The following is a 23,342-nucleotide window of genomic DNA, read 5'->3' on the forward strand; positions in this document are numbered from 1 at the left end:
CAATGAAAATCAGTTGGGTCTCAGGTTCACCTCTGAATATAATGCTGATAAGATCACTTTTTTGGATCTTAATAGAAGTAAGGATGGACGAGGCTTTCTCAGAACAGATTCGAATCATAAGTCAACATCTATGAACGGGCTTCTTAGGTGGGATAGTCATCATTCCCCAGCATTGAAACGTGGCATACCAAACGGGTAGTTCAGGAGGAACTGCTCTTATATGGACGATTTTCAGACAGAGGCTCAGACAGAGGCTCAGACAGAGGCTCAGGATCTGAACATGAGATTTTTTCTAATAGAGGATATCCTCCGCAGATCCTGGATAAAACCTATTGATTTGCCTGTAACCAAAGGAGAGAAAATGTCGTACAACCAAGCAAAAGGGAAAGACAGGACAATCAGACCAGAATCATTACGACATATGATAACCAGGCTAACAGAATATCTGATGTGATAAATAGGCGTGTGGCGTGCACAGCCAAAATGAAGGTGCACGGGTAGGTTCCCAAACCTAATGACATATAAAGAGCAAAACCCGGCACTCAACTTTGCAGTGTGAAAAGATAGGTTTTTATTCTGTCCCAAAATAGACGTTTTGGTCCCAACAGTAGACCTTCATCAGTAACTGTCAAAATATATATGGATACATAATATACCAATCATATAGGAGGGACAGACGCATACAATAAACAAAAATGATAATATATAAACAAAGCATAAACAAGAAAATATGCGTGTACATTTATACATATTTTCATAAGTTGCAAAATAGAATATGAGGGTGATGGTGTTTAGAAGGGAAAGTTGTATCAAGTCACAGTCATAGTTAATGAATGAGGCTAACGTACATGACTCTGGGAGATGGAGGTAGAGATATACCATAGGGTGGCTATAATTAATCTATAAATAAGAGCGGAGTGCTATTAATGAATCCGTGGGTATAGATACACAATTATTGAAAAATAGGAAGTAAAGACCTACCACAAGTATGTCTAGTAATCCAAGAGTGGCATCTGATGGAGGGTGGATGCAGCCTAGGGTAAGTATGTATACATAATTGCGGGCATAAATAGTATGTCAAAGCATATGCTCTAAAAGCTAGTAGTGAATATATACCTTAAGAGATGCTGCTGACGCGATGTCCACCGCTGTAATGAGGTAGTGTTTAAAATTGGACCTGTATAAATAGCAGGGAACCGGCGGATGCTGGCCTGAGTGAAAGTGATCAGCTGATATCTCCCTCGTGCGGCATGTGACGTCAATAACTGGCGTTGCGCCGCTGATATGTGAAAGCGGAAGTGTCCGGCTGAGGGATGAATGTATGTTCTGCCCCTGAATCTTGCGTTACACCGCTGTGTTTGGAGGCTGTGTAAGTGGTGATATGGCCCGCCCTCCATGTGTGCATCACCCTGCTATTGTGATGCAGAATGTGTAGTGATTATATGATTACTAGATGGTGGCCCGATTCTAACGCATCGGGTATTCTAGAATATGTATGTAGTTTATTTATGAAGATTTCAGAATAATGCAATGAATACACAGGATTTTATGGGTAAAATATATTTATTATCATTAAATTTTATTGCTCATAGAACTTAATACAATTGAATGAAATTATGAAACAGATCATCAAAATACCTAAGCCATTACATGAATATCTAACTGAATTTAAATAAATCATCGAACAAAAGAAGTACATCGACACCAATATATATGTTAACAATATCAACCCAAAATATTTTTGTACACCACATTTTTATTGAATACCTTTTGACTACCTATGAGCAACTTTACTTGTAACGGGGTAAGAAGAACTTGCACCATGACTTTGGATCTCATTTTAACTCTTGAAAATGCAACGTAGAGTTGTCCATGACCAAAAACAGGCTCCGGTAGATATATGCCAACACGGTGTAGAGTTTGACCTTGTGACTTGTTTATTGTCATGGCAAAAGTTGGCTTAACTGGAAACTGTCGACGCCGAAGCCTAAATGGAAGACTGGTGTCTGAAGAACATAAATCAATGCGTGGAATGAACACTTCATCTCCTTTTCCTGATCCAGTGATCACTCTTGCTTGAATAGACCATTTTTTGTATTTAGATTCCGCAGGAACATTATGATTGTTCCAACTTTGAGTTGTAGTATGTGGGATGGCATTCCTGATGGCGTAAGACTATTTAAAAATTCAACTGGATAATGCTCTTGTTCATCTTCATTATCTACATCTTCTGAATCATCACTTTTGTACAACTTATACTCTCCAGGCATTCTATCCATCACACGGGAATTTAGCAGAGCCACGTCATCATTCTTGGGACATAGAATTGCATGAGAAGAGGCCCTCTCAACACTACTTTGGTCATTCACATCAATTTCTATGCATTGCCCAAAAACATCACTTACAATGCAAAAAAAAAAAAAAAGACTCGCACATCCAAACTAGTGTGAATAGGTGCATACCAGGAGCAGCTACCTCCATACATAAATATACAAAAAAGGTTGCACTCTATTGTGCAAAAGCATGTCTAATCTGGAATATATGAAATAGGAATAGCAAAATGGCTTTTGAACATTAGGAAAATATTTAAGAGACGCTTTGCACAGAATTTGATATAATCAAATAGTGTGAGCCCATCAACCGTCGTCAAGGTGGTCTCATAAAACTGATGGGTCCCTGACCCCCCTGTCCAAATGTGAACACTTACCGAAGGCCAATGTCTGTATGCCTGGGTGAATGTGGACACCTCTGTTCAGCAAAGCCTACATATGAGTTAGCCAGGACCAAGTGTGATGAGATGCAATTAAAAACCACATGGTGATGGGAGGAGTGCTGAGTCAGTCAGCTACCATAGAAATAACAAAAAAAAAAAAAAGACTCGCACATCCAAACTAGTGTGAATAGGTGCATACCAGGAGCAGCTACCTCCATACATAAATATACAAACAAGGTTGCACTCTATTGTGCAAAAGCATGTCTAATCTGGAATATATGAAATAGGAATAGCAAAATGGCTTTTGAACATTAGGAAAATATTTAAGAGACGCTTTGCACAGAATTTGATATAATCAAATAGTGTGAGCCCATCAACCTTCGTCAAGGTGGTCTCATAAAACTGATGGGTCCCTGACCCCCCTGTCCAAATGTGAACACTTACCGTAAGTGTTCACATTTGGACAGGGGGGTCAGGGACCCATCAGTTTTATGAGACCACCTTGACGACGGTTGATGGGCTCACACTATTTGATTATATCAAATTCTGTGCAAAGCGTCTCTTAAATATTTTCCTAATGTTCAAAAGCCATTTTGCTATTCCTATTTCATATATTCCAGATTAGACATGCTTTTGCACAATAGAGTGCAACCTTTTTTGTATATTTATGTATGGAGGTAGCTGCTCCTGGTATGCACCTATTCACACTAGTTTGGATGTGCGAGTCTTTTTTTTTTTTTTTTGTGTTATTTCTATGGTAGCTGACTGACTCAGCACTCCTCCCATCACCATGTGGTTTTTAATTGCATCTCATCACACTTGGTCCCGGCTAACTCATATGTAGGCTTTGCTGAACAGAGGTGTCCACATTCACCCAGGCATACAGACATTGGCCTTCGGTAAGTGTTCACATTTGGACAGGGGGGTCAGGGACCCATCAGTTTTATGAGACCACCTTGACGACGGTTGATGGGCTCACACTATTTGATTATATCAAATTCTGTGCAAAGCGTCTCTTAAATATTTTCCTAATGTTCAAAAGCCATTTTGCTATTCCTATTTCATATATTCCAGATTAGACATGCTTTTGCACAATAGAGTGCAACCTTTTTTGTATAATCACTTACAATGCAGTCAGTGCACAACATGTCTTCTGGTATGTCAATAATGTCTTCTCCAAGGTTGTATTCATTGCTAAGTTCACCGTTACCAAGTTTAAGAAGCCAGTTGCTATACTCTGGGTCAGAAGATTGCATGTTGTTAATTAGTTGGAGTTTATTAAACTGTTTCCAAAGGTCAGCCATTTTTAAGCTGGACTCGATAACATCTGTTCTTGTTCCATTTGGTATGACTGGAAGGCATTGCCTAAAATCTCCACCAATGACAAAAACATTATCCCCCAATGGAATTTCATTTTTTTCAGCAACATTTGTAGTCATTACTTCATGCAGAAGTCTGTCCATTAAGCTCAAAGCGTATTTGGGTGCCATGGTGCACTCGTCAAGTAAGAAAAGATTTGCGTTATTTAACAGTCTTCCTGCAAATGTGTCTTGTTTTATTCTGGAAACAGAGATTTCATTGACTGGAACTGGTATCCCAAAAGGTGAATGGATAGTGCGACCTCTGTTATGATCCGGTGACCTTGGAGCTGCATGAGAACTTTCACTGGAGAAAGTGGCCTCTATACTGACCACAACCCTGAACTTAACACCGCAACTAGAAGTAGCCGTGGAGTGTACCTAACACACCTAGACACCTCGTCACAGCCGGAGGACTAGTAAATACCCCTAAAGATGGATATCGGAATACTATCTTGCCTCAGAGAAAATCCCCAAAGGATAGAAAGCCCCCCACAAATATTGGCGGTGAGTCGGAGAGGAAAAAACATACACAGACAGAAAAAACAGGATTTAGCACAGGAGGCCACTCTAGCTAGATAGGACAGAATAGGACAGAGTTCTGTGCGGTCAGTATTAAAACCCTTCAAAAAATCCACAGCAGAATATACAAAAAACTTCCTACATCCAACTAAAGATGTAGGAGCGTATATCTGCAACTCCAGTGAAACCAACCAGACTGAGAAAACACAGACACAGTCTAATCTGGACAAAAGAAAAACAAACGAACAGTACTGAAAATAAGCACACTGCATGTGTGCCACAGGAAAAGAAACAGACACTTATCTTTGCTGAACTGGCAGATAAGCAGGAGAGGCCAGGCAGAGATCCAACACTTCCAGAGAAACATTGACAACTGGCAAGGGTTCAAGGATTCAGCACACCTAAATATCCCAGTCAGAATTGTAATTATCCGATACACCTGGCTAGGACTGCGAGTCAGAGACAACTGCATTCCCACCAACAACCACTGGAGGGAACCCAAGAGCAGAATTCACAACAGACCTCCTTGTAAAAGGTTTGCTGCAATACCTGTTGTAGCCGATGGCAAAATGACTTTTCCCAACCCTCTAACGTGATGCATTAAAACTTCATTGAGGTATGTTTTACCACTCCCTCCTGGACCGTCAATAAAGAAACATTTTGGCCTTGCATCTGCTTGGTTTTCTATAGCGCTCACAGTAGTGTCATATGTAATTCGTTGTTGTTCATTTAAGGAGTTTGTTTTCTCTGTTTCCAACAATAATTCGTAAGCTTCGTCATACTCTGGAACTTGTGTAACTTGAATTGCAGGCTGTGGCAAATTAAAGTCTGAAAAAGTTTTTCCATGCAGTAGTAACACATTTTGGACATCTTGCATGGCAAAAGATTCACAATTTTGACAATTTCCACTTCTGTTGTGAAAATGTAAGCAGTAATCCTCGATTAGTTGTTCTTTAAAATTTGTCCAGAGTTGAGCCGGATTTGTAGGTGGTCCAAATACACAGATGTAGGCAAACAAGTCATGAAGTTGCTTAGGCATATGTAGGGTAACTGCGTCTTCTAAAGTAAGTCTCCACACAGTATCATACAATAGAAGTCCGAAAGCCAAAGCTGCAGCTTTAAATGTATCCTGCAATACTCCGTTAACTGTTTTCAAATCCTCATAACTTGTAGCTCCTTTGACATGCAGTAGTAACAGCTGAAGGCAATATCTTTCTTGATCCTTGACACTAACAGTATACATGCATCCAATTATTTTGCTAACTCCTCGTTGTCTTGGATTCCAAGTTTTATTCTAAACGTAATGCTCTGGAATCTCTCGGTACAAATACTGCCTTGCGTTTTCGTCACGTAGGTTCAGCAAAAACCATTCCATTAATGTTGACGTTGAAGTTCATTCTCTGTCCTCCATAGTACACGCCTGCGCAAGGAAATCTTGCCTTGTGCAGGTGTGTACTATGGAGCACAGAGAATGAACTTCAATCCAATATTGCAGCCAGCGGGTAAGGAAAGGGTGGATCAAACACCCGAAAACCCCGCCTCTATGGCTGAAGATTGTTCCCTCCAAATTCAGGTGACAGTGTCCCTTTAAAGTTTTTGAGACATCTTTGACTTCAGCATCTTCAAAGAAATAAAGCTGCTGTTGGTTTGGTAAATGAATAGTTAAACGTATAGTGGCATGGGACTGTGAATGCATTGGAAAAGCAAGTATCTTGAGTCAACAAAAGTTGATGATTCATCGTGATTGTCTTTTTTCTGTTGTATTTCGATGTTAGCTTTGTCATGCCCCTAGTAGATGTACTTGAAAAGATATTTTACACTTTTTATTGAAGCACAGATTTCTACGTTGATGTGACAGTTGTAGTGTTTTGATAAGTACGGGTTGTATGGGATTATCCATGAGTTAGTTATAATTTTTTTGTTGCAAACAATGTTATCAATGTGTTGTCACCGGTAGTATGGATAGCCATCCAAGTCTTTAATAGTGTGTGTTACCTCGGCTCCTGTTCCTGGCGCTCCTCCTGCTGCCGCCGAGTCCAGGTCAGCTGATGTCCTTGCTGCGTCCTCCTCACTCCGGGGCTCGGTGCTTGCATCCCGGCACGCGTCCTCCCTGCACTCAGCTGCGCGCTCCTGTGGGTTGCGCAGGCGCAGTAGGCTCTGACCGTGCGCGCTCCTTCTGCTCTTCTGTCCCTCCATGACCTGACCCGGAAGTACTTCCTGCCAATCAAAGTCTGGCCTCAGGTATTTCTGGCCCTCCTCCCTTTGTGGAGGCGCCTGATTATTGTGTTTTCCTGCTTTAGTTAGGCCGCATAGTTTTCTGTGCTTTACCAGTCCTGTGCATTCCCAGTCTTGTGCCTTTCCAGCCCTGTGTTGTTTAACCTCTTGTTCTCCTGTTTTCTCTTTCAGTTCCTGCTCCTGTGTTCCGCAGTTCCTGTGTTTTCCCTTTCCTCAGTCCGTTCCTTAGGTCCTTTACTTCTCACCCAGGTTTTCCTCCGTCACCTTCTTCCCTTTCTGTTTTTCCCCGTTTTTCTCCCTGTTTCCTTTTCCTGGAGCCGATCCCTGGTCCTGGCCTCCGTGGTACTAGTTTTCCCTGTGCTTGCCTTCTAACAGTCCCTGTATAGGGGTTGGTTCCACTCTGGAGTGCTCGCTCAGGGGAGGTTCGGTGCCACGGTCCAGTGGGTCCACTCTTTGTTCTCGTCGCCTTCGGCGTAACAGACTGCACTCGGACGACATCTGAGTGCAGCCTGATTCTAACAGTCCACTCTTTGTTCCCGTCACCTTCGGCGTTACAGACTGCACTCGGATGACATCTGAGTGCAGCCTGATTCTAACAGTATAATCAGGCCATGGACCCCGCTGGGGCCTCTGCCCAGAAGGAGTTGGTTTTCTTGCGTGAAAACCAGACTCGCATCATGTCTTTTATGAAGACAATGGATTCCCACTTGTCTGCTTTACAAGCCGCGGATCCTGGGAATGCTACTCAGTTGGCCAGCCTCCAGCAAGAGCTGGTACAGCAGCGTGATACCCAGGCGCACATCCTGTCTTATATGGCGTCCGTGGATGATCGCTTACATTCCTTGCAATCGGCTTCTTCGCAAAGTTCTTCCCGACCTCCTGATACTGCCACAGCGCCTACTCCTCGTTTGGGTAAACCACCTCGCTACAGCGGCGATCCCAAACTGTGTCGGGGTTTCCTCAACCAGTGTCGTTTACACTTCGAGTTGTTGCCCCAACCAGGGGCGGATTATCAGAGGGTCAATATGGGCGGTAGCCCAGGGCCCAATGGTCTGGGGGGGCCCTGGGCTACCGCACAAATTGACCCTCCGCTAATCGTCTGTGAGACTGTGACTGCCCGCCGAGCGGCGTTTGTGTGCCCCCGGACCCGGTGAGCAGAGAGAGGGGGCCCGCATCGGGCCCCTTCTCATCTGCTCACCGGGCCCTTTCCGGCGCTGCAGCGTTTTCCTATTGATGTGCGGGCACGCTCCCACACGTCAATAGTTAACAACAACAGCCGCCAGCCAATTGGAGGCTGGCAGCTGAAGTCGGCCGCAGCGCACACGTCGCCGGCGTCTGACGTCATTGTCAGTCGCCGGCGAGTGTGCGCTGCTGCAGGGAGCTCGCCGCCTGGAGCGCGGACAGGTGAGGAGACTGCTTGTTTTTTTTTTTTGTTTTTTTTTTGGATCAGTTATCGGTGGACACACTGGGGGGCAATGCTGGAGGACACACTGGGGGGCAATGCTGGAGACAGTGGGGCAGATTGGAGGACACACTGGGGGCAATGCTGGAGACAGTGGGGCAGATTGGAGGACACACTGGGGGGGCAATGCTGGAGACAGTGGGGCAGATTGGAGGACACACTGGGGGGGCAATGCTGGAGACAGTGGGGCAGATTGGAGGACACTGGGGGGGGCAATGCTGGAGACAGTGGGGCAGATTGGAGGACACACTGGGGGGGCAATGCTGGAGACAGTGGGGCAGATTGGAGGACACACTGGGGGGGCAATGCTGGAGACACTGGGGCAGATTGGAGGACACTGGGGGCAATGCTGGAGACAGTGGGGCAGATTGGAGGACACACTGGGGGCAATGCTGGAGACAGTGAGGCAGATTGGAGGACACACTGGGGGCAATGCTGGAGACAGTGGGGCAGATTGGAGGACACACTGGGGGGGCAATGCTGGAGGAGACAGTGGGGCAGATTGCTGGAGACAGTGGGGCAGATTGCTGGAGACAGTGGGGCAGATTGCTGGAGACAGTGGGGCAGACTGCTGGAGACAGTGGGGCAGATTGCTGGAGACAGTGGGGCAGAATGCTGGAGACAGTGAGGCAGATTGGAGGACACACTGGGGGCAATGCTGGAGACAGTGGGGCAGATTGGAGGACACACTGGGGGGGCAATGCTGGAGACACTGGGGCAGATTGGAGGACACACTGGGGGGCAATGCTGGAGACACTGGGGCAGATTGGAGGACACACTGGGGGCAATGCTGGAGACAGTTGGGCAATGCTGGAGACAGTGGGGCAATGCTGGAGACAGTGGGGCAGATTGCTGGAGGACACACTGGGGGCAATGCTGGAGGGCACACTGGGGGCAGATTGCTGGAGACAGTGGGGCAGATTGCTGGAGACAGTGGGGCAGATTGCTGGAGACAGTGGGGCAGATTGCTGGAGGACACACTGGCGCAGATTGCTGGAGGACACACTGGGGCAGATTGCTGGAGGACACACTGGGGGCAGATTGCTGGAGGACACACTGGGGGCAGATTGCTGGAGGACACACTGGGGGCAGATTGCTGGAGGACACACTGGGGGCAGATTGCTGGAGACACTGGGGCAGATTGCTGGAGACACTGGGGCAGATTGCTGGAGACACTGGGGCAGATTGCTGGAGACACTGGGGCAGATTGCTGGAGACAGTGGGGCAGAATGCTGGAGACAGTGAGGCAGATTGGAGGACACACTGGGGGCAATGCTGGAGACAGTGGGGCAGATTGGAGGACACACTGGGGGGGGGCAATGCTGGAGACACTGGGGCAGATTGGAGGACACACTGGGGGCAAAGCTGGAGACAGTGGGGCAATGCTGGAGACAGTGGGGCAATGCTGGAGACAGTGGGGCAGATTGCTGGAGGACACACTGGGGGGCAATGCTGGAGGACACACTGGGGGCAGATTGCTGGAGACAGTGGGGCAGATTGCTGGAGACAGTGGGGCAGATTGCTGGAGACAGTGGGGCAGATTGCTGGAGGACACACTGGGGCAGATTGCTGGAGGACACACTGGGGCAGATTGCTGGAGGACACACTGGGGGCAGATTGCTGGAGGACACACTGGGGGCAGATTGCTGGAGACACTGGGGCAGATTGCTGGAGACACTGGGGCAGATTGCTGGAGACACTGGGGCAGATGATTGCTGGACACACTGGGGCAATGCTGGATACACTGGGGTAGATGATTGCTGGACACACTGGGGCAATGCTGGAGACACTGGGCCAGATTGCTGGACACACTGGTGGTAATATGCTGGACACACTGGGGCAGATTGCTGGACACACTGTCTGGGGGCAATATGCTGGACATACGGGGCAGATTGCTGGACACACTGGGGGTAATATGCTGGACACACAGGGGGTAATATGCTGGACACACTGGGGCAGGACTGGAGGCATGGGCAGAATGTAGACACGGGGCAGAATGAAAGACATGGGGCAGGATTGGATCATGGGGCAGGATGGATACGATGGAGACAGATGGGGCAGGATGGGGAGATCATATGGTGTACAATGGATACTCATGAGTGCAGGATGGGAGAACATATGGCTGGAGCCAGGAATGAGATAAACGGAGCCAGGGTGGGGAATATTATTACCATAGGGGCTAATTAAGGGATATTATTACTGCAGTGATGTATTTATTTTATTTTTTGAGTATACTGTTTTAAATGGGGGGGGGCGGTCCTGTTATTGTGCAGAGTGACACTATATCGCCTTTTTATCTTCATGTGGTGTAATGTAGAAGTTGTGAAAAATTAAGTAATGTGTTCTGCAAGTGGAGCTCGAGATAACTGTGTTATTTCCTGCAGAAACGAGTCCTGGCTGGAAGAAATGATGGCGGTCGGTGCTGGATGAAAGATGAAGGACTTCACCTAGAGACGTCACTGGTGAGTCAGTGTTACCTATACACTGACACTATACACTATATACTATATACAGCGGTCCTGTGTACAATGTCACCAGTGATCTCTGTATTACCTATACATTATATACAGAGCTCCTGTGTATAATACCACCGGTGATCACTGTATTACCTCTACACAGACACTGCATACTAATTACAGATCTCCTGTGAATACTGGCACTTATGGTGATAGTATTGTGTTTTTTGTTTTTTTTATTACTGATCAGTATTGTGGTACTCAGTCACTATGTGGTGGTAATATGTGGTCTGGAAATGGTGTTGTGGTATTTGTCCCTTGTATGTGCTATTTGGTCACCAAGTGGTAATATGTGGTCTTGACATGGTGCGGTGGTATTTGTTCCTTGTATGTGATATTATTCGATCACTGTGGTTGTAATTTGTGGTCTGGTCACGGTGCGGTTGTATTTGTTCCATATATGTGATATTATTGGTCAAGATATACCTAAATTGTATTGCAGATTTTAACAAATATTTAATAGGTTACAGTAGAGTAGGGCCCGGCCATTTTTCTGGAATAATCTGGTTCGGGTATATCATGACCCCCGTCTCATGACCCCCATCTCATGACCCCCGTCTCATGACCCCCGTCACATGACCCCAATCACATGACCCCCGTCACATGACCGGGGGGGCCCACAGTGTGTGAACAGCCCGGGGCCCTGGCTACCCTTAAAGGGAACCTGTCACCCCGTTTTTTGAGATTGAGCTATAAATACTGTTAAATAGGGCCTGCGCTGTGTGTTCCTATAGTGTATGTAGTGTACCCCGATTCCCCATGTATGCTGAGAAATAACTTACCAAAGTCGCCGTTTTCGCCTGTCAATCAGGCTGGTCAGGTCGGGAGGGCGTGGTGACATCGCTGGTTCTTCCTCAGCTTTACGTTGGTGGCGTAGTGGCGTAGTGGTGAAGACACAGCGCGCGATCTGCGCTGTCATCCCTTTCGTCGGTGGGGGCGGCCATCTTCCTGGGGCCGCGCGTGCGCAGATCGAGTGCTCTGCTGCACGGGGCTTCAGGAAAATGGCCGCGGGATGCCGCGCGTGCGCATTAGAGATCGCGGCGGCCATTTTCCCAAAGCCGAGATGCAAACTCGGCTTTGGGAAAATGGCCGCCGCGATCTCTAATGCGCACGCGCGGCATCCCGCGGCCATTTTCCTGAAGCCCCGTGCAGCAGAGCACTCGATCTGCGCACGCGCGGCCCCAGGAAGATGGCCGCCCCCACCGACGAAAGGGATGACAGCGCAGATCGCGCGCTGTGTCTTCACCACTACGCCACTACGCCACCAACGTAAAGCTGAGGAAGAACCAGCGATGTCACCACGCCCTCCCGACCTGACCAGCCTGATTGACAGGCGAAAACGGCGACTTTGGTAAGTTACTTCTCAGCATACATGGGGAATCGGGGTACACTACATACACTATAGGAACACACAGCGCAGGCCCTATTTAACAGTATTTATAGCTCAATCTCAAAAAACGGGGTGACAGGTTCCCTTTAATCCACCCCTGGCCCCAACAGTACCCTCCCGACCGGGCTAAGGTCGCCTTTATCGTGTCTCATTTGGAGGGTGAGGCCCTTTCCTGGGTGAATCCCCTCTGGGAACGAGACGACCCTATTGTGACCAGTATAGTCACCTTTTTGGACACTTTCAGAAGGGTTTTTGATGAGCCCGGAAGGCTCGCTTCCACGACTGAGGCTTTTTTTAATCTTCATCAGGGTACCCTCTCTGTGGGGCAGTATGCCATACGCTTTCGTACCCTATCTTCTGAACTAGGGTGGAACAACGAGGCGTTGGTAGGTACCTTTTGGCGTGGTTTGTCGGGAAAGATTAAAGATGAGCTCGCAGGACGGGATACTCCTACTTCCTTGGAGGAGCTCATTTCACTTGCTACACGCATTGATTTGCGCTTCCAAGAGCGCTCTAGAGAGGCTGCTAGGGAGAGGAGGCCTATGCGCCCTTCCTCTTTATCTGTTCAGTGTCCTCTCACTCTTCGGCCTTCGGTTTCTTCCGGTAGTGCTGCTCCTGAACCCATGCAGGTTGATCGGGTCAAGATGGCGGACCAACGCAGAAGAGAGAGGCTGGCACAAGGTCTTTGCTTGTACTGTGGTGGAGCATCTCATTTCCTGCATTCATGTCCTGAGAGGCCGGGAAACGCCTCCACTTAGGACAGGTAAGAGAGGCCTCCCTAAGTGTGTTTGAACCCTCTCCACCTCTTACTCTTTCTGTTCTTATAATTCAGGGTCAGAGACGTGGCTCGGAACTAGCATATTTGGATTCGGGTGCGGCAGGTAACTTTATCCGGCTTAAGGAGGTGACGAAATACCAGATTCCGGTGGTCGCCCTGAGGTGTCCACGAATGATTGCTTCCGTTGATGGCAAGCCTCTGCAGGAGACCATCTCTATGGTTACCGAGTAGGTAACTCTGCAAGTGGGAGCTCTGCACCAAGAGAAGATTGCTCTCTACGTTTTGCCCAATTTGTCTCATCCCCTTTTGCTCGGTCTTCCTTGGCTTCGGACTCACGAACCCGTCCTGGATTGGTGTTCTGGTGAGATTCTTCGGTGGGGACATCCGTGTCAAGAGAGGTGCTTGGCTTCTGTCCGACCAGTTACGGTCTCTCAATCCTCGTCTGGCCCCGTGGGCTTGCCTCCTGCCTATTGGTCCTTTTCTGACATTTTCGACAAGAAAGAAGCCGAGACTCTTCCGCCTAATCGGCCCTATGATTGTCCTGTCGAGTTACGTCCCGGAACCACACCGCCCAGAGGTCGGATCTATCCTTTATCCCCTGCTGAGACGTCTGCCATGTCTGAGTACATCCAAGAAAATCTCGCTAAGGGTTTTATAAGGAAATCCTCCTCGCCTGCTGGTGCCGGCTTTTTCTTTGTGAAAAAGAAGGACGGCTCTTTACGTCCCTGCATTGACTATCGAGGTTTGAATGACATCACAGTAAAAAATAAATACCCTTTGCCGTTAATTCCAGAGCTCTTTGATCGCTTGAGAGGGGCACGGATCTTCTCGAAGTTGGACCTACGTGGAGCCTACAATCTTGTTCGTATTCGCCCAGGGGATGAGTGGAAGACTGCCTTCAACACCCGGGATGGACATTACGAGTATCTTGTCATGCCCTTTGGTTTGTGTAAAGCTCCCGCAGTCTTTCAAGAATTTGTAAACGACATCTTTCGGGATCTGCTTTACTCCTGCGTTGTGGTCTACCTTGATGATATCCTCATCTTCTCACCGGATCTGTCTTCCCACAGAAGAAGCGTTCGTCTGGTCCTGCAGCGCCTCCGGGAGAATCGCCTTTATGCTAAGATGGAAAAGTGTCTCTTCGAACGATCTTCTTTGCCCTTTTTGGGGTACATTGTCTCTGAGAATGGATTGGAGATGGATCCAGAGAAGTTGTCCGCTATCCTACAGTGGCCTCGTCCGGTTGGGGTGAAAGCTATCCAACGCTTCCTCGGTTTTGCTAACTACTACCGACAATTTATTCCGCATTTCTTGTCCATCATCAAGCCTATCTCCAACCTCACTCGGAAGGGATCCAGTTCTATTGTTTGATCTTCAGAGGCCGAAGAGGCTTTCTCTAGTCTTAAACAGGCTTTCTCTACCGCACCAGTATTGCATCGGCCTGAGGCTAATAAGCCGTTCATCCTGGAAGTGGACGCCTCTTCCACTGGAGCTGGCGCAGTGTTATCCCAAAAGTCTTCTTCCGGTCGATTGGTTTCCTGCGGATTCTTTTCTAAAGCCTTCTCTCCTGCGGAGTGCAACTATTCTATTGGGGATAGAGAGTTGCTAGCCATCAAGATGGCCCTTGAGGAGTGGCGCCATTTGCTTGAGGGAGCTGTTCATCCGTTTATCATCTTCACTGACCACAAGAATCTGGCCTACATCCAGTCTGCCCGGATGCTCAATCCCCGACAGGCCAGGTGGTCCTTGTTCTTCGCTCGCTTTGATTTCGAATTGCATTTTCGTCCTGGTCTGAAGAATGTCAAAGCAGATGCCTTATCCCGGTCTTTTCAACCTCAAGATGTGGAGGAGGATCTCTCTCACATCATTGATCCTCTCAAGGTCATCTCTGTGGCTCCCGTGAGGTTGATTACTCCACCGCCTGGCAAGACCTTTGTTCCTGAGACCAAGAGAACTCAAGTGTTGCGATGGGGCCACTCCTCCAAAATCTCTGGTCATGTCGGGGTTAAAAAGACTTTGGAGCTCATCTCTCGGTTTTACTGGTGGCCCTCTCTCCGCCAAGATGTGATTGACTTCTCTGCTTCTTGGTCCTCTTGCGCCAAGGTTAAAGTTCCCAGAAGATTACCTTCTGGATTTTTGCTTCCGTTACCTGTTCCTTCTACTCCTTGGCAACACATTGCCTTGGATTTCATCACGGATCTACCCTGCTCTTCCGGTTTCACTACCATCCTGGTAGTAGTAGACCGCTTCTCCAAGATGGCACACTTTGTTCCGTTACAGCAACTACCTTCAGCTCATGAACTGGCAAAAGTTTTTGTCCAGCATGTTTTCCGACTTCATGGTTTCCCGTCACACATGGTGTCAGATCAAGGTGTGCAGTTTACTTCTCGATTTTGGAGGTCTCTCTGCGGTCTCCTGGAGGTCAAATTGGATTTCTCTTCCGCGTATCACCCTCAAACCAATGGGCAAGTGGAACGTGTCAATCAGGTGTTGGCGACCTATCTTCGCCATTTCTCTAATGCACATCACGATAATTGGTCAAGTCTTCTTCCATGGGCTGAGTTTGCCTACAATAACCACCCTGGTGAGTCTTCAGGCAAGTCTCCTTTCTTTGTGGTCTATGGCATGCATCCCAGGGTTCCATTGCCCATCTTTGCCTCTGCCGGGGTTCCAGCAGCTGACTCCGTGACTGTGGATTTCTCCAAGATCTGGCTGGAGGCTAAGGAAGCCCTGAAGAGGTCAGGTGAACGCATGAAGAGACATGCTGACAAGAGGCGTCTGGAGGCTCCATCTTTTCTTCCTGGCGAAAAGGTTTGGCTGTCTTCAAAATATATTAGATTGAAGATTCCTTCTTACAAGCTTGGACCTCGTTATATCGGTCCTTTTGAAGTCCTCCGGCGCATTAACAATGTTGCTTACAAGCTCAGGTTACCTGTCTCACTCCGTATTCCTAACATCTTCCACGTCTCTCTCCTAAAACCGGTCATTCTTAATCGCTTTCATTCCGTTACGAGTCCTTCTCCTCCTCCAATCTCTGCAGATAACGTTTTTGAGGTGGAGGATATCTTAGCATCCAAAAGAGTCAGGGGCAAGACATTCTTTTTGGTTGATTGGAAGGGTTTTCGTCCTGAGGAGAGGTCTTGGGAACCTAGGGAGAACATTAATGCTCCTCGCATTCTTAAAGCCCCTTCACATTAAGCGACGCTGCAGCGATACCGACAACGATCCGGATCGCTGCAGCGTCGCTGTTTGGTCGCTGGAGAGCTGTCACACAGATCGCTCTCCAGCGACCAACGATGCCGGTAACCAGGGTAAACATCGGGTAACTAAGCGCAGGGCCGCGCTTAGTAACCCGATGTTTACCCTGGTTACCATCCTAAAAGTAAAAAAAACAAACAGTACATACTTACCTAACGCTGTCTGTCCTCCAGCGCTGTGCTCTGCTCTCCTCCTGTACTGTCTGTGTGAGCACAGCGGCCGGAAAGCAGAGCGGTGACGTCACCGCTCTGCTTTCCGGCTGACCGACGCTCACAGCCAGTACAGGAGGAGTGCAGAGCACAGCGCCGGGGACAGACAGCGGTAGGTGAGTATGTAGTGTTTGTTTTTTTTACTTTTAGGATGGTCACCAGGGTAAACATCGGGTTACTAAGCGCGGCCCTGCGCTTAGTTACCCGATGTTTACCCTGGTTACCAGTGAAGACATCGCTGAATCGGTGTCACACACGCCGATCCAGCGATGTCCACGGGAGATCCAGCGACGAAATAAAGTTCTGGACTTTCTTCCCCGACCAGCGACAGCACAGCAGGGGCCTGATCGCTGCTGCCTGTCACACTGGACGATATCGCTAGCGAGGACGCTGCAACGTCACGGATCGCTAGCGATATCGTCTAGTGTGACGGTACCCTTAAGAAGTTTTTGTCAAAGAGTAGTAGGAGGGGGTGTAAGAGAGGGGGTACTGTTACCTCAGCTCCTGTTCCTGGCGCTCCTCGAGTCCAGGTCAGCTGGTGTCCTTGCTGCGTCCTCCTCACTCCGGGGCTCGGTGCATGCATCCTGGCGCGCGTCCTCCCTGCACTCAACCTCCTGTGGGTTGCGCAGGCGCAGTAGGCTCTGACCGCGCGCGCTCCTTCTGCTCTTCTATCCCTCCATGACCTGACCCGGAAGTACTTCCTGCCAATCAAAGTCTGGCCTCAGGTATTTCTGGCCCTCCTCCCTTTGTGGAGGCGCCTGATTATTGTGTTTTCCTGCTTTAGTTAGGCCGCATAGTTTTCTGTGCTTTACCAGTCCTGTGCATTCCCAGTCTTGTGCCTTTCCAGCCCTGTGTTGTTTAACCTCTTGTTCTCCTGTTTTCTCTTTCAGTTCCTGCTCCTGTGTTCCGCAGTTCCTGTGTTTTCCCTTTCCTCAGTCCGTTCCTTAGGTCCTTTACTTCTCGCCCAGGTTTTCCTCCGTCACCTTCTTCCCTTTCTGTTTTTCCCCGTTTTTCTCCCTGTTTCCTTTTCCTGGAGCCGATCCCTGGTCCTGGCCTCTGTGGTACTAGTTTTCCCTGTGCTTGCCTTCTAACAGTCCCTGTATAGGGGTTGGTTCCACTCTGGAGTACTCGCTCAGGGGAGGTTCGGTGCCACGGTCCAGTGGGTCCACTCTTTGTTCTCGTCGCCTTCGGCGTAACAGACTGCACTCGGACGATATCTGAGTGCAGCCTGATTCTAACAGTCCACTCTTTGTTCCCGTCACCTTCGGCGTTACAGACTGCACTCGGACGACATCTGAGTGCAGCCTGATTCTAACAGTGTGCTGTTTCAACTCCTTTGGAAACCCTTTTGTATACTTTCCGTTTTCCATGCATGGACTTTTTGGATTTGCTACACCACATGGGCCATGAACCATATGGGAGACTACAATATTATACAGTCCAGGATACTTTTCTTGGTTAGGAATTTCAGCCCACACTATGTTGTCAATTTCTTCCTCTGTACGAAACTTGGAATCTGCGTCTAAGATAATTAGTATATGCACATGTGGGAGACCTCGTTTCTGAAACTCTATGACGTGTACCATTGCTACGACTGTTCCAAAAAGTCCATTTTTGATGTCTTTCAAAAGGCTGCTGAGTTTCAGTCGAAATACGCGTGCGACTAAGTCCGTTCTGTGTTCAACTTTTTGCCAGGGTTCTAGATTTTCGGTAATTTCCGGCCATTTAGAATTACAGGTCATTGTCATAAAAATGTCAGGTCTTCCATACTTTGTTACTATTGCCATTGCATCTTGATAACGCTGTTGCATGTTGCGGGGGCTACCTTCAAACGATGACGGGAGAATTACTGTTTTTCCAATTGGAATTCCTTTTTCAATTGATTGTTTTTGCAAATGTTCTTGAAGAACGCAGTAGTCTTCAACTTTAAGTTGTTTTTGGTTCATTCTTATGAAATATAGACAATTAGCTTCAATTTTAACATATGCGTCAACTAAGTACTGTTGTGTCTGTTTCCCACCGGTTAAAATAGGATTGAAGTAATTTCGGACAGACAGAAGAAAACTGTAGTATTGCAGCTGTGTAATTCTTCTTGAAGTTCCTTGCTGGTTTAGATTTTCATGTCACCCTTGATCACATCTTGGAAAGAATAGCGGATACAGAAGAGCATCAAGGTTGCCGTGCAAAACGCTAATTCGTTGTGTCTTAGGAACCAAAGGATTGTTTTGGTCTGGCTTAAGATGGACTAATATATCCCTTTGAAAACGAGACTCTCCAACATCGTTTTGAAAAACAACTGAGACCTCACTTACATGTGGTTTGTTGTAAAGTCGGGTATCCTGTTTACGTTCTTGTTTAATGGCCATGACAATACATGGCATTTCAGTACCATTTTGTATAGCCCTCTGTTCCTCCTCAGCTTCTACATCTTTTAGCATGTGATATGCGGCAGCAAATGGGCTTATTTTTTGTAAATGTACAGCAATTTGGTTCATCAGTTCAGCATCACACGTTTCGTTTTCTTTCAGGTTCATCCTTTGTTCTGTAGCCTAATTTGTATCAATGATGTATAATTGTACAAATTTTGGTTGTTGTCCTATTTCTGAGTGAAATGTTCCAGTGCGGTGGTAGATCTGGCCGTGAATTTTAAAACAATATGGTCCGAATCCAGGGGGCGGTGCAAGTTGGCACCAAATTAAGCAAACATATGAGAACTGTTGATGCTTCTGATATTTTCCATAAAATTTCTACTGTGTTGATGCGTTCCTTTCATCAACTGCTCAAACAGATCTGAGTAGTGAGGTCTCGGTAGCATAACTTTTCCTTTTTGGCAGCATTGAGTAAACTGATTGTCCGATGGTTTTTCATCAATGAAATTCTGAGAGTCGCATTTAGAGCAAACTGCATTCATATTCCCACTGTAGTGTTCAATAATTGTACTTTCATTGTCTGTTACGTAATGTGCAAGATGTTGAAAATTGTCCTGAGCTTGCCTTAGTTGGTAGAGCATTCGTTTTTATGAATTTGGCGATCATGTTGTTCCTGTCGTACGACAGTTTGTTGTGGTGTCTCCTGTTGACAACGTTGTCTGTGAGATTTCGCATCCTGGGCTTGTCTGGCGGCAGTTTGTTGTGGTGTCTCCTGTTCCCGCCATTGTCTGTGAGATTCCACATCCTGGGCTTGTCTAGCGGCAATTTGTTGAAGTGTCTGTTACTCTCGACATTGTCGTTGCCTTGCTGCTGTTTTTCTGTCATTGGCGTATTTTCGCTTACGACCCATTCTAAGACAGAAAGCGTAAATTGTGATAGCGTACAGTAAAGAAGTATCTGTTCAGCGCGCTGTGACTGACAGAAAGTGTTCATTAAACGTGACTGAACTACGTGGCACTGTGACTGACAGTTCAGTCACGTTTAATGAACATTTTCTGTCAGTCACAGTGCCACGAAAGTTCAGTCACGTTTAATGAACATTTTCTATGTCACATTGTGACATAGAAAGTGTTCATTAAATTTGACTGAACTACATGGCACTGTGACTGATCTGACAGAACTTATTCAGTAAATGTGACTGAACTACGTCCATGTGAGTGGGGGTTAAATTGCGCGCCAATATCGCTGATTGGTCACAGCCAGCAGGCGCGACCAATTAGTGAAGCGTGATTCAAATCCTGCGCCAATTCTCGGCTGGACTGGGCCTGTCCCACCTCTGGCGCGGGATTTGAACCACGCTTCGCTGATTGGTCGAGGCATGCTGGCGGCGACCAATCAGAGACAGGAGCAGTCCAGCCTGAAGCATGGTTCAAATTCTGCGTCAATTTGCGGCCGGACTACACCTGTCGCTGATTAGTTGCGGCCGGCCACAAACAATCACCGAAACGGTGTTTAAATCCCACACCAATCAGCGACAGGCGCAGTCCGGCCACGAATTGTTGTGGGATTTGAACCACGCTTCACTGATTGGTTGTGGCCGATCAGAAACAGGCGCAGTCCGGCCTGAAGCATGGTTCAAATCCCGCGCCTATTCGTGGCCAGGCTATGCCTGTCACTGATTAGTCGCATCCAGCCATGACCAATCAGCGAAATGATGTTTAAATCCCGCGCCAATCAACGACAGGCGCAGTCCGGCCGCGAATTGGTGCGGGATTTGAATCATGATTCACTGGTCATGCCCGGCGTGCCGTGACCATTCAATCAGAGACAGGCGCAGTCTGGCCTGAAACGTTGTTCAAATCCCGCACCAATTCATGGCCGGACTGCGCCTGTCGCTGATTGGTCGCGGCCAGCCGGGCACAACCAATCAGTGAAGCGGTGTTTAAATCATGCGCCAATTAGCGACAGGCGCAGGCCGGCCACAAATTGGCATGGAATTTAAACACTGCTTCATTGATTGATTGGTCGGGCACTGTCGTTAAATCCCACGCCAATGTCGTTGATCTACCTGGCATTGTTACTGACAGAAAATGTTCATTAAACATGACTGAACTACGTGGCACTATGACTGACAGAAAATGTTCATTAAACGTGACTGAACTATGTGGCACTGTGACTGACAGAAAATGTTCATTAAATGTGACTGAACTATGTGGCACTGTGACTGACAGAAAATCTTAATTAAACGTGACTGAATTACGTAGCACTATGACTGACAGAAAGTGTTCATTAAACGTGACTGAAATATGGGGCCCTATGAGTGACAGAAAATGTTAATTTTCCACGTAGTTCAGTCACGTTTAATGAACATTTTCTATGTCACATTGTGACTGATAGAAAGTGTTCATTAAATTTGACTGAACTACATGGCACTGTGACTGATCTGACAGAACTTATTCAGTAAATGTGAGTGAACTACGTCCATGTGAGTGGGAGTTAAATTGCACGCCAATATCGCTGATTGGTCACAGCCGGCAGGCGCGACCAATTAGTGAAGCGTGATTCAAATCCTGCGCCAATTCTTGGCTGGACTGGGCCTATCCCACCTCTGGCGTGGGATTTGAACCACACTTCGCTGATTGGTCGTGGCATGCTGGCGGCGACCAATCAGAGACAGGCGCAGTCCAGCCTGAAGCATGGTTCAAATTTTGTGTCAATTCGCGGCCGGACTACACCTGTCGCTGATTAGTTGTGGCCGGCCAGAAAAAATCACTGAAACGGTGTTTAAATCCCACACCAGTCAGTGACAGGCGCAGTATGGCCGCGAATTGGCGTGGGATTTGAACCACGCTTCGCTGATTGGTCGTGGCTGATCAGAGACAGGCGCAGTCCGGCCTGAAGCGTCGTTCAAATCCTGCGCCTATTCGTGGCCGGACTATGCCTGTCGCTGATTAGTCACGGCCGGCCGTGACCAATCAGCGAAACGATGTTAAAATCCCGCGCCAATCAGCGACAGCCGCTGTCCGGCCATGAATTGGCATGGGATTTAAATCACGATTCACTGAATGGTCGCGGCACATTGGGCATGACCAATCAGAGACAGGCGCAGTCTGGCCTGAAGCGTAGTTCAAATCCTGCACCAATTCACGGCCGGACTGCGACTGTCGCTGATTGGTCGCGGCCAGCCGGGCACAACCAATCAGTGAAGCGGTGTTTAAATCATGCGCCAATCAGCAACAGGCGCAGGCCAGCTGCGAATTGGCGCGGAATTTAAACACCGCTTCATTGATTGATTGGTCGGGCACTTTCATTAAATCCCACGCCAATGTCATTGATCTACCTGGCATTGTTACTGACAGAAAATGTTCATTAAATGTGTATGAACTACGTGGCACTATGACTGACAGAAAATGTTTATTAAACGTGACTGAACTACGTGGCACTATGACTGACAGAAAATGTTCATTAAACGTGACTGAAATATGGGGCACTATGAGTGACAGAAAATGTTAATTAAACGTGACTGAACTACGTGGCACTATGACTGACAGAAAATGTTCATTAAACATTCAGGTTCATTGAGACCTCTATGGTTACTGATCACCGGTAGCTGTGAGCGCCACCCTGTGGTCGGCGCTCACAGCACACCTGCATTTCTGCTACATAGCAGCGATCAGCAGATCGCTGCTATGTAGCAGAGGCGATCGCGTTGTGCCTGCTTCTAGCCTCCCATGGAGGCTATTGAAACATGGCAAAAGTAAAAAAAAAAAGTTGAAAAAAATGTTAAAAAAATAAAAAAAATTAAAATGCAATAACGGGCGATCAAAAGAACGTATCTGCACCGAAATGCTATCATTAAAAACGTCATCTCGACATGCAAAAAATAAGCCCTCAACCGACCCCAGATCACGAAAAATGGAGACGCTACGAGTATCGGAAAATGGCGCAATTTTTTTTTTTAGCAAAGTTTGGAATTTTTTTTCACCACTTAGATAAAAAAATAACCTAGTCATGTTTGGTGTCTATGAACTCGTACTGACCTAGAGAATCATAATGTCAAGTCAGTTTTAGCATTTAGTGAACCTAGCAAAAAGCCAGACAAAAAACAAGTGTGGGACTGCACTTTTTTTGCAATTTCACCGCACTTGGAATTTTTTTCCCGTTTTCTAGTACACGACATGCTAAAACCAATGATGTCGTTCAAAAGTACAACTCGTCCCGCAAAAAATAAGCCCTCACATGGCCAAATTGACGGAAAATTAAAAAAGTTATGGCTTTGGGAAGGAGGGGAGTGAAAAACAAACACGGAAAAATGAAAAATCCCATGGTCATGAAGGGGTTAAACGTGACTGAACTATGTGGCACTGTGACTGACAGAAAATCTTAATTAAACGTGACTGAACTACGTGACACTATGACTGACAGAAAATGTTCATTAAACGTGACTGAACTACGTGACACTATGACTGACAGAAAATGTTCATTAAACGTGACTGAAATACGGGGCACTATGAGTGACAGAAAATGTTCAT

The 23,342-nt window shown here is 47.2% G+C and overlaps 1 pseudogene; it reads right to left on the bottom strand.

The window, feature by feature from the left end:
• The window catches only part of LOC138674522 (uncharacterized), a 35,459-nt pseudogene that overhangs the window by 1,983 nt on the left and 10,134 nt on the right, over positions 1-23,342 (bottom strand).

This window comes from Ranitomeya imitator, chromosome 4, assembly GCF_032444005.1.
Source record: "Ranitomeya imitator isolate aRanImi1 chromosome 4, aRanImi1.pri, whole genome shotgun sequence".
In the NCBI taxonomy this organism is placed as follows: Eukaryota; Metazoa; Chordata; class Amphibia; order Anura; family Dendrobatidae; genus Ranitomeya; species Ranitomeya imitator.